The following is a 12,932-nucleotide window of genomic DNA, read 5'->3' as shown; positions in this document are numbered from 1 at the left end:
CAGAGCCTGGTTTTATGGGAGGTAGCAATGAAAATAACTGCCGGTATGCAGTTTCTTATGTCTCTGTGAATAATTTGTTATACTCACCAGCCAATATTGAGATGTCATCAGGAACTCAAACAATCAGACCGCTAAAATCATTGGTTCAAATTTCTTAATTCAAATTATACCTTCTGAAATGTCTTTCCTGCTGATAAAAGAAGGAATTTGCTAAGTAACAGTTCCAGTATTTTTTTTTTCTTGTGATTGAAACCCTGAGAGCAGTTATAAATACTAGAAAGTGGAATGCCTCGGCCATAGAAGATATTCAACAATATTATTCCTATTACATTAAAAATTTCTACTGGCATCAAGGAAATAAATGTAACAAGGTTTTCCCAGTAATGCCAAAGCTACTGCAGAAGACATGTTAGCAGGATTAAAAGCATGTAGTTCACATTGGTTTCAAATGATAAAATTCATTCACTAAATATTTTGAATATTAGAAAAAAATTAAAACATAAAAAATAATATAAACATATTTGTGAAAGCTAGCACACTAGATCAGGCAAAAAGAATAATTTAAATAGGTGTGCAGTAATAAATAAAGAAAATTTTGGGGTTTTAGAAATCAATCTTGCCAATAGATATCACATTCTAAGGACTACAAGTATGATCACAGATTTAACACTATGAATTTCTTGACTGTACAAATGAAGCTATATTTGTGTTTGGTTAATTAAAAAAGTGGTTTTTAAAAGGAAAAGTCTCTTTAGCACAATTACCTTTTGCCCCAACTTCCTCCCCCCTTCCCCCCCCCCCTCCCCCCAGCTTGCTTTTCTTAAAATTATTGAGAAGGTACTAAGCTATCTCCAGATATCTGTCTGGGAAGGTAGGTGGGTGGTAATTGTGATGTTAAAAAAACAACAGTTATTTTGAAAACCTGTCTTGCTTAGAGCTTCATCATTCTATCATTTTCTTTAACTGTAATATTGCAATTTTTTTTCTAACGAATCTGATTTCAGGGTTACACTTCTATCATTCCCAACAGGATTTTGAAGTACACCTCTTCTTGCTGTGGAATTCCAAAGCTTTTAAGTTATTAAAATTGTATGTCTTTTTTCTATAGACGCAGTAATTTCTTTGAGGCAGTTATGGTCCTCTGAAGTCAAGGCTTCTGCAACTGCTAGAGTCAAACCTGAATGCCTTTTAGGATTATCTCAGAATTTTATTCTGCTACCTACACTGAACTAAGAAAAATAATAACATATCAGTTGATCTATTGATTATATATCTATGCAAGTAACCAAAAATTTGAAACTTTAATTTTCCTTTTCTATGCAGTGTTTTAATATAGGGACTAAAGTATAACATGGTATTCCTACTCTACCAGTTCTTCATAAAAAAATGCATGCTGACCTTTAAGACACTCTGATTTTATGAACCCTCTAACAAAAGCTAACTTGACTCTGGATTTCAGTCAGGATTCATGTTCTTGTCCCACTTGATTGATACATAACTCCATTTAAGTCATGTAATTGCAAGCAAAAAAAAAATCTCTTTTTGATACCGTTTGATTATCACTCCTTAGAAAGGATTATATTGTGCTTCATGATAAGCAGCAAATGACAATCCAGTAATAAACAACAATTAAGAAAAGAACATACAAATCTTTTTGGCTTTTATCTTTGATATTTCTCAAAATTTGTCTTGGTTCACAATGAAATAACGACACTTCAGTTCAGTAGAACTATAAAAAAGTGACAGCTTGGTTAAAAAAATTCTCTTTTATTTTGAAGGGTTTTAGATTTGTATTTCAGACACACCGAAGAAGATTTTTAAACACAAAAGTATTGCTGAATATCTTTCACTCAGAGATGCTGACAAAAGGATGCTGACTACTTCAGTCAAATATAAAAATATTTAAAAATTCGGTAGCTGCACTTTTTAAAACTGTTTGATGTGATAGAATAAATAATAATTATATATGTATAATTTTCATATATCACTATACATAAATGCTTGTATGTATGTACATATATATATCCACACACATATATATATATACGTACATGCACAATTCTCTACTTCTTCTTATTAAAGCTTTTTGGAAAGTTTGCCCTTAGCAGATGCATGATGTTGTGGGGTTTTTTTGGGGGGGTTGTGGTGGGTTTTTTTTTGCAAAAACTGGAAAAGAAATACTACACTAATATTAGTTTCACAAGTTGCAATGAATTATGCTTCACATTTTAGAAATACCAGTTTAGCCTAGTAGATGTAGAACATAGAATCATAGAACAGTTAGAGTTGGAAAGGATCTTAAGATCATCTAGTTCTTACCCCCCAAACCATGCCACCCAAGGCCCTGTCCAACCTGATCTTGAACACTGCCAGGGATGGAGCATTCACAGCTTCCCTGGGCCACCTATTCCAGTGCCTCACCACCCTTACAGTGAAGAACTTCTTCCTTATATCCAATCTAAACTTGTCTGGTTTAAGTTTTAACCCATTACCCATTGTCCTATCACTACAGTCCCTAGTGATGAGTCCCTCTCCAGCACCCTTGTAGGCCCCCTTCAGATACTGGAATCTGCATTTCTAGGAATCTATATAATCCTAGAACACTTCAAAATGTCTCAGGCTGGACACTGTGAATAAACTCCCAGAATAATTTAAGTATTATATGTCACCTTTCCATAATTTTGCTTGGGCATGTCACTTCATCTTTTGGACAAAGTTTCAGATTAACAGGCTTGAGTAATACAGAGCGTATCTGAAAGTCAATATGAGGTCTTCATTCTCCATTAATTGTGTTTCAGTTAGCTCAGTTAATTGAATCAGGAAACAGAGACAGAACTGTGAGATTTAATTGACTAGTCACAAACATGCACACAGGTCAGATTTCAAACTCTGACTTTGCAATGGGATGGACAAAATTTTAGAAAACTGCAGCCAATCCAAGAACCTCTTGAACACAAAATTAGGCAAGGGTTGAGTTTTCTCAAATTATTGTGTATATCTCATTGCTCAATTATTACCAACATAAGTGTCACATTCACAGAATCATAGGAAAATAGGACTAGAACTGATGTGGTGTCTCCCTTTTGCCTTCGTTTCAAGAAATTTCAAACACTGTATTCACTTGTGAAACAAAATTCTTCCTTTCTGAGCAATCAAGCTGTCATTTCTAATATTTTAAATGGAATTTTAGGCTGATTTTTTTCTTTCAGATTCCTTTGATACCCAACACAGCTCAGGAAGCAAAGGTGTGCTCTAATGTGAAATGCCATATAGTCAAAGAGCCACAATTCCCACGTTAAGTGAGGCACTCAGATGTTACTGCATTATCTACAACTGCTGCAAACATGTTCATGTGCTTCTCTGTCCTGCTGTATACCCTGCAAACACTTTGAAAATAAAGGCCTTGCAGTAGAGAGTTTGAGCTTTCATTTGTGCATCCGAACACTGCATTCCAATGTGCTTTTTAGAGACAGCTTTATAATCCCACAAATTATAGCAAGCCGTACTGCCAGACTAAGGCAGAGGAAGAAGCAGCTTTGCAGAAATGCAAAGGGAAAAATACAAACATACACTACATATTGCTAGCCTAGCCCACTGGGCACATATTGTTGGTCACAGCATGGATCTGACACTGTGGGGTATATTTACAGCATGGGGTGTGGAGAAGTATACACACAAACAATCGTGAGAACCGTATATTTTTTCTTATGCGAAATGCACTGAAAATTGACCCTGTCAGGATGTAAATGAGGAATTGGATTGTTGTGGAAATTCTGCTGGTTCATGTGCTTGTAAGTGTTTAATTTTTTTTTTAAGTGATCAGAAGTGTCTTTGAGTCACAACAGTAAAAGATGGCAAAGACCACATATTGCTCTAATTCTGGTCTTCATGACCTCTTGCAGAGATTAATGCATGAAAGATATTATTAGAACTTTGTATTCCTTTATCCCAGACTGACACCACGTGCAATGATAGCTATTTAGTATCTTCTTTGTTTATTTTCAAAGCTACATCATGTAAATTAAACTGGGAAAATCACAGCAAAACTAAAAGAGCTAATATACTCTATGTAGAGATGTTTAAATACCTGCCATATTCTCTCTTGCTCAGGTAGTAAAATAATCACTGTACCCCTTGAAGTAGAAGTGCTTCAGCCTTCCATTTTACATTGCTTCCTCTCTGCTTCTTTCTTTCCTGTGGAATTGCTGAGTCCATGTTTACAAAGCTTCTTCTTACATATACAGTAAGACTGAAAAATATTACAATCCTCATAATCAGTAGGATATGGTACTTTTAGGGACTTCTTAACCACACTTTAGTCCAGCAGCAAAAAGATAGGTTGATGGAACTGTGTCTGTTCTGAATATCACCAGGAAACCATCCCAGGCAGAGATTCCTTACACGTGTGGGATAGCCAGCAATGAGTACATACACCAACCTTATGGTGTATGTCCACAGCAGTCCCATGTAAGGGACTGATCTACATCACCACTAAACATTTCCATTGATTTATAGAGGCTCTGGTAGTAAACAGTGGGGCTTTAGATCAGTTACCCAAGGAAAGCCTTCCTTTCAAAAATGCTTTACAACCTTAGCTCTCTAGTTGAACTAATCACACTAAGCCCATTGCTGTACTGTCAGTATTGATAATTTCAAGCAAGCACAAGAACACTGAATTTTTGTGGTATTGCTTTTTGTTGCAGTAAACATTGAAAAATGACATACTTTACAGGGAAAAAAAAAAAACAACAACAAAAAAACAAAACCAAACCAAAAACCAACCTACATGTCCTGGTTCCGTAGAGGAACATAGAGGAACAGGACTTCTGTAAATGATGAAGTAAAAAATTGTGTCCTTCCTTCAACTACCAAAAGGCAGTATTGTACTACAAACATAGTAAAGAAAAGCTGACTCTACATCAGTGTTATACAGCTTGGATTTTATTTCAGAATGCTCAAAAAGCAAAATAAAAGTATTTATTAAACACCCATGCTGTTATTTAAATAAAGGCAATTCAGAAAAGTTAATTTGAAATACTGTCCTATTTTCAAATATCAAAACTGGGATATATGGAAAGTCGAAATGGTTGTAAAAGTTACCACAGTGACAAAATTCAATGTGAATTAAACTTTGATGTCCTGACTCTTTAATCAGTAAGTCAATCTGAACACATGAGCTGGCAAATAAATTGAGTAGGAAGATACGATTTCATATAGTCATTTTCCAAGGGGAAATGAATATTATCTTCCATTTTCCAGTTAAAAAAAATCCCCACAGTGAATATTACTTATCCTTAAAAGAGATGTTAGCACAATACTTACTGTAATGTATGAGCAATAATAGTTGATATAAGTGCAGAAGTGCTATGAAAACACACCTTGTATATCAATCAATAATATGAAAAAACTATTGTATTTCAAAAAGTTTAAAGCTTAATTCTGGGTTATTTGAGCAGATGTAGAATATTTATACTTAGATTAGAAATTAACAGTATACTGTACCAGAATTTGTGATTTACATATATGGTATAAAGATAGGCCTATGGAAACTTCCACTTTGAATTAAAAACAGTCACAGTTGAAGGATTATTTATCTTGCATTAGACCTTTACTGGATATTAAAAGCCCTGCCTGCAAATTAGTTGGTAAGTGGGTATTCAAAGCTTCAGTTACCTGCTGAAAGCTCAGTGTATCCGAGAAGACACAAAAACAGACATAATAAGCAAAAAAGGGTATGTGAATCCTATACCGTTTGAGTATTAATGGTGTAACACACAATAAGTTTGAAGGGCTATCCAGAGCTAAAATGTTTATTGGAAGAAGAGTCTCTGAGCTACAGAAAGTCCTCCTTCAACAGAGTAATCTCTTTTCAAGGCAACTACTGCACCTCTCTTGTCAACCAGTTTAATAACTGCCATAACTCAAGAAGATGCAATACTCTGGTCACTGAGCAAAAAAGCTAGAAAGCCATCCACAGGTAGATATTACCATATACATCATAATCTCATTTGGGGATATTTTTTTGTCCTCTCCACTATTTTTGTCTATATTACAATAAAAATCTGACAGACCAATATGCTATCAAAGATCCGAATAAGCATTTTAATTGAAAAGTATAACCTAGAATATTGACTAGCATGAGGAGAGCATTTAAATACTTCAAGTCTTGGCAGACTTCAATAATCTTACAAAAATGGCACCTGTCTACAAGCGTATACTAGCTTTGCTGCATCAAAATCAATTAATATATTACTATTTTCAGGAGGCAGGGATCTGGCAGGAAGAAAGTATAATTCAGTATATCCTAATATCAGTTCAAGCACAGCTAAAGACAACGCTAGTGGTACATTAAAACCAGGGAAAAGCTTTTGTATGTTTGCCTTAAAAGTACCCTTTATGTCTGCAGGTTAAAAAAAAATCATTTCACTTTTCATTTTCAGTCACAGGCTTACACCTGTTAGAGTAATGAATTATTACTTATTATAATATAAATGAAAAATTAGTTTTAAAACAGATCCTGCAACTTGAAGTTTGAGTGATATAGAAAGTTATTTTTTGAATAATAGTTTCTCCAGCGCAGCAGTTGTCATGAGGACACCTGTGAAAAGATACAGGAAAAGGAGACTGTCTTGTTAACACATCAAGGATGAGCACAACTGTCTTCATTTCAATCCAGTGCTCTTTTCATCTGAAAGCAGCATATGAACACTAACATTTTCTGGACAAGGGATGGCTCTCTCCTCTGCCGGTTACTCCTTTTTTTCTGCCAATCTTCTGATTTATATACACATTTGAAAAATAATCTAGAGTTGCAGAGATAGATGTTTTTCAGTGTCCTCAAATTCCATGTTTTTGTGCAACCCTCAGAGTGCCGCCTTTGGACCAATACCCTAGAAATAAGTTTAGAGTCTAAATGAACTGCAGGAAACTACTACGGAAGTGTAGAAGTAGCCAACAAGATTTTAGTCTTGAATTTCTAACATACAGATTGGCTGTTATTACCTGGCAAAGTAAGGGGAAAGGGTATAGGAAGAGCAAATCATGGACCATTTCTCATATACTTTAGTGGGATGTTTTTTCTGACTCAAAGTTTGTTACAAGGAAAACACTTCTCATTCTGACATTAAGGAACCAAAAACCCAGCCTGCTACACACTTCATAGTTTTGTAGGCTCTTTTTTATTTTATTTTCACCTCTCTTGCTCACACAATCCCTAACTGCAGTCATCATCCCTTTCTCAGTTGAATCATGCCCTGAGATGAACCAAGTGTATTAGCTTAGAATTTATAGCAGCAATGTGCCCTGAATGCAAGTACAACCCAAAAAGGCATCCTTCTTTCCTCTATCCTATTCATCTCCTCTCCATCACACATGATGTGGATTCTTTCTGCACATCTAGATCAATTTGCATGCAAATCTGAAACTCCTCTACCCATGATTCTGAGGCAAAAGTGGCAGAAAACCAGCTCTGCCCCTGAATTGAAACCTTCAAAGAGATGAAAACTGAACATGCACTTCTTTGTATTAATATAGAAAAACCATTACAGGTTAACTGTAATGCTAGGTTGCTGAATTAGTAGGTTTTTTGTTGGAAACTACTGAAAACTAAGGATTTTATCCTATCTGATGGAAATAAAATTGGTAAACTAACTCAAGGTTTGGAAAGTATACATCAGTTCTTCAGCAGCAGGGGTGGCAGTAGTAAATTAGCTTGCGGAGATGTATAAACCACATATATAGATTCTAATGGATAATACGGAAGGTACAACACCTTCATGCTCTTCATTACATTAATATCCTTCTGAGGGATTGAAATTTTTACCTAATTTCTCTAATTTCTTGGATCCATCTTTTCCATTCATGAGAGGGTGCACCTAATTATACTGTAATTAGGTTCTTCACATTTGCACGAAGAGGAAATAATTTGAAAGCTTTTTGATGCTTCTTATAGCAGCAGCTGAAGAAAAGAATGCATAACAACCAACGTTATTCCTCTGATACATATATAAAAATGCAATTGTCATTTACAGTAATAACCTGTAAAGATAGACTTCCTTTTATTACTTAACTGAAGCACATTAGGATGGTGAACTTCTGCAAGTTAAAAGGCTGAGATGTACACAGGCTTATAAGCTGTGAAGCTGCTGGATGTGATTAAAAATCAGGACAAAGGTGTCCAGTTTGGAAAGATTTAAATGATTACTGTTATAATACTTCAGATAGTTCCATATGCAGATGTGTTCTATAATGACTCTCACTAAATAATATGGTTCAGTCTTTTCTCAGTAGAGTCCAGTGATAAGCATGACTAAAATGTTCAAAGGTATTCAAAACTTAATGGGAAATGAAATCGTAATTATTCTTCAGACCCTTTGAAAACCTCAAGATTGATGCTTACTGTTTATGAATCACAAACTGTAGGGCACCTGAAGTTAGACCATTAAATTACATGGTTAAATGAAATATTTGTTAAAAGTACTCTATTAAAAAAATGGAATGAGCTAAAGTTTCGAGTAAAAAACAATTATCACCACAGTTTATACACTGATCTTCAACAGCAGCTGATTATAAGTTACTTTTAAAAATGGAACAAATCTGACATTAAAAAGAAGTCCATAAACGAGTCTGATCCTGTAAGTGTAGTAAGCGTGGGTAAAGCCCTTCCCAAATCTTCGCTAGCGAAGCCAAGCCATCAATCAAACCTCATGCGTATACTCCTACTGCACTCAGGAAGCATGAGTTCTCATGAGACCAAGAAGCTTTGGCACTCACATATGGAGGGCTTACTTCCATGGAAACTATAGCCTTCTTCCTGACCACAGGAACATATAAAGCAATGCAAATTTCTGGATATGACCTTTTTGTAGCAACAATTAGAATAACCTTTCTAGAAGCATGTACAGCGTGGGAGAGGAGGTATTCTTCCCTTCTGATCAACATCCAGCTGCAGCCCATGTCCAGATTGTTGACACTGACACTCAGGATAACACCTGCCACATCCTTTAGAAAAAAGAAATGAGCCAAATGACTTATAGCACTGTATTCCTAGCAGCTTTGGTTTGTAACTGTTTGGGCTATATCTGAAAATACATATGAAGGCAAAGGGGTATATATTACACAAGGAATAAATTTCAAGGCAAATTCAGCAATGAACTTCCAATGTTTTGTTGTTCCAGTTCAATAAAATCACTTTGTGTTACATTCATTTCTGTATAAAATAAAGTGAATGTCGTAGTTTTTTGTCATACCATTTTTATTTAACAGGTTTTTTGCTGTATCCATTAGTTTAAAAAGTTGTAACATGGCAAATCATTTATCAAAATGAAAAATGCTGTACTCCTTGAGCAAGGAAAGGGGAGTCTAAATAGAATGTCCTGGCTCTTAAATTAATGGAACCATCTTACATTTAATATTTTCTCTTAAGTAGTTATGTAAGCACTCCAAGATCATTAATGAAGAAGTACAGAATAACAATTTACAGCTGAAGGGCAAAACTGCTAAAAAATCATTTCAGAATCATGTCATCCAGTGGTACAGTCTAAGAAAATAAATGTAAGGATCATTGATCTCCGATATCATAATTAAATGTAAACAACACATGACAAGGAGAAAGGACAACAAAGTTCCTTAAAACTTGACTTGGAAACTAAGATGAAGGACTAATCAAGCAGAGGTACTAGGGAAGGGTCAGGCTTACAAACAAGAAGAACTTTAATTTTAAGAACTTTTAAAATAGATTTTTTTGTCACTATTACAATTGCGAATAACAGTAACGGTTAATAGTTATTATTTATAAATGAATTAATTTATGTGCAACCTTCTGGAGTATTGTGTGCAGTTCTGGCATCCTCAACATCAAAAGGACATGGAACTGCTGGAACAAGTCCAGAGAAGGGCCATGAGGATGATCAGGGGACTGGAGCACCTCCGGTATGAAGATAGGCTGAGAAAGTTGGGGCTGTTCAGCCTGGAGAAGAGAAGGCTGCATGGAGACCTCATAGCAGCCTTCCAGTATCTGAAGGGGGCTTATAAGGATGCTGAGGAGGGACCCTTCATTAGGCACTGTAGTGACAGGACAAGGGATAAAGAGTTAAAACTTAAACAGGGGAAGTTTAGATTGGATATAAGGAGGAAATTCTTTTCTGTGAGGGTGGTGAGGCACTGGAATAGGTTGCCCAAGGAGGTTGTGAATGCTCCATCCCTGGCAGTGCTCAAGGCCGGATTGGATGAGGCCTTGGGTGATATGGTTTAGTGTGAGGTGTCCCTGCCCATGGCAGGGAAGTTGGAACTTGATGATCTTAAGGTCCTTTTCAACCCTAACTGTTCTATGATTCTATGATTCTCAAATGTAGCACTGGCCAATTCATCTGCTGGTGCTGTAAGATGTTACATTTCTGTCCCCTAGAATCACTACAGCAGTTCAGTTTTCTGTGTAAATCCAGCTCTCCCTAGCCATCCAGACATGAATACACACATTTCTATCCTTTCTAAAACATTTCTAGAACAAATTTGCCCAAGCTGTCTTACATAATGCAATAACTGATCTCTTAATATACATTAATTGCAACAAAAGAAAATGTACAGAAATCAGAAGGAATTCATCTCGGCAAGCTAATGGAACTTGCAGAAATAGTGTTGGAGCCACTGGCTATTATTCTTCAGAACTAACAAGAACAGCCAAGGTCCCAGAGCTGAGAAATGACAAACCATATTACCTATTTGAAGAGAAAAAATAAAACCCAGCCAACTTAAGAGAGGAATTACAGAACAGAGAATTCAAATTTAAATTGCCAAGTTAGCTAGCAAAGCAGTCAGTCTGCAACCTGCTACAGAGTTTGGTGATAAACAACAGAAATAGGAATTGGTAAAGACAAAGCATGTTTATGATATAAATACTGTTGAACATGGGCCTCCTGCTCAGTACTATTACTACCACTCAAACCCCTGTTACAATCAGGCTGCCTTAAGACACACTCACATGTGCCAGCAAATACAATGGTCACCTTTTATCAGACTTCAGGAGAAACAGTCTACTGGTCTAATTCCTCATTTCTTCCCAGCACTTGGGCAGAAAAACTTTGGTAATGTCCCTTTATAGCATTCAAACGTTTTACAGCATTAGACCACCTTGCATTTGTCAGATTAACTGCTTTAAATTGTATGCTGAATACATTAAAAAGACTTGCAACATATAGCAGAAGATGGAACACAGACCTATCACACTTGTATGGGAATATTTCTATATGGGTATTAAGTCTACAATCTCATCAATTATGAAAACAGTGTAAGAACCTATTGCCAGGTTTAGTTATGCAGTGTTTTTGGAAGGTCATTTCTCTGCCAGTTACCAGAAGCTTCTCATGTTGAAAATGAAATGATAAAAATAGATTCCTCTTTGTTCCCATAGCACATGGGAACTAGAAACCAGCAAACACAGAAACACTTAGAACAGCCAGGTTTACCAGGAAACACCAAAAAATTTTGATTCCCTGTTCAATTTAGCCCTAAAGTACTTGGATAAATAATGAGTTTCTCTTTTCCCGAATACATCACATATATATATGTATCTTTCAAAAAAATCCAATAGTGGAACTGTCTTGATTTTTCAAGTTCCTTCTTTACATGAACATACATGCCCTTTTATGAATGACCAGACAAACCATTTTACTCTTGCATCTTCATTACTGATACCTTGTTTTTTGTCATGTCATAGCTTCCTGTACTTGCCACAAGTAAATTCTACATGCCTACAGAATATATTCGATATGTCTATGGCTAAATTCTGTATGTCTATGTCTACTCAGTCTGGACTAGAGACTCAGATCCTAACTGTTCCTCCTCTGATATATACGGTGGAGAAAAGCATACAGGCAGTACCTTTTGCAAACTGACAGAGGAAAAAAATTGTTGTGCTGCTTAAAAGCAAGTGAAGCAACAGATTATAATCCCAGGCATAACCAAGGTCACAAATCAGAAGGAACACAGACACCTTAAGCTATTAAGAAGTGCAAATTCAACTAGGCAGACTTATGCTGCTGCTGGCTTAACACCTTTAACCCCATTCCACAAGCAGTGAGTGAGTGTTCTTGCAGGGACTAGAACATTTGCTCTGTAATTCTACAAAATAGAAATGTTTTCTACTAGTGGCTTCATGACTGTATCACCGGACTATAAAATCCACAGCAACATGTTTTACTTACATTATTTCTCACTACTATTCAGAAATTTTCTAGTGCTGTAATAAGTTTTGAAGACTTCACTTCTGTTAGCTATCCTGTATTCAGTGAGAACATCTAAAAAATGCAGATATGTATGCTTATCATTTTTAGTACAAAATAATAATATTTCTTTTTAAATTAAGAGAAAGTAATAGGCTAGAATGGTAAGAGGTGATTAGAATGCACAATAATGCAATAAATGTAAGAATGCATGCTTCGTTTGCTTACCATTAGTGCTGCATCTCTTAAAAAATATGATGTATTAGTAAAAATGTATCCACTGCTGCTTGCTTTTTTTATGAGACTCTTCTTAAAGTTAGTTTTTCTTAAAATATTATGCCTTTGCTATTAGAAAACACATTTACTTCTGAATATTCATCTGTATTTTCTGAACTACAATTCCAACCAAATATAAGGTATTGCCTTTTTTCCTTAAACCTTGTAATTATTTTATTTGTTAGTTGTTTCAGATACAAGATGTAAGAAAGCATTCCACATCTGGTACCTCACACTACATGCTACTTTGCATTTAATTTGCAAATAGAGTAAAAAAATCTGGAATCAGAAGTATCTATCAAAATGAAAAGTAAACTGAAATGTAAGAGACATACAAGCTACATAGAATAATGTACAAGAAAAGCAGATACAGATTAAGCTGGAATCTCAGAAGTGTACCCCGGGATTTTATTTTGCTCCCCTCCACTTTTTTTCTTT

The sequence above is a fragment of the Neopsephotus bourkii genome, unplaced genomic scaffold, assembly GCF_033783945.1.
Source record: "Neopsephotus bourkii isolate Nb327-2 ecotype Australia unplaced genomic scaffold, CSIRO-AGI_Nbou_v1 NB_547, whole genome shotgun sequence".
In the NCBI taxonomy this organism is placed as follows: Eukaryota; Metazoa; Chordata; class Aves; order Psittaciformes; family Psittacidae; genus Neopsephotus; species Neopsephotus bourkii.
Note: the sequence above shows the minus strand (reverse complement) of the source record.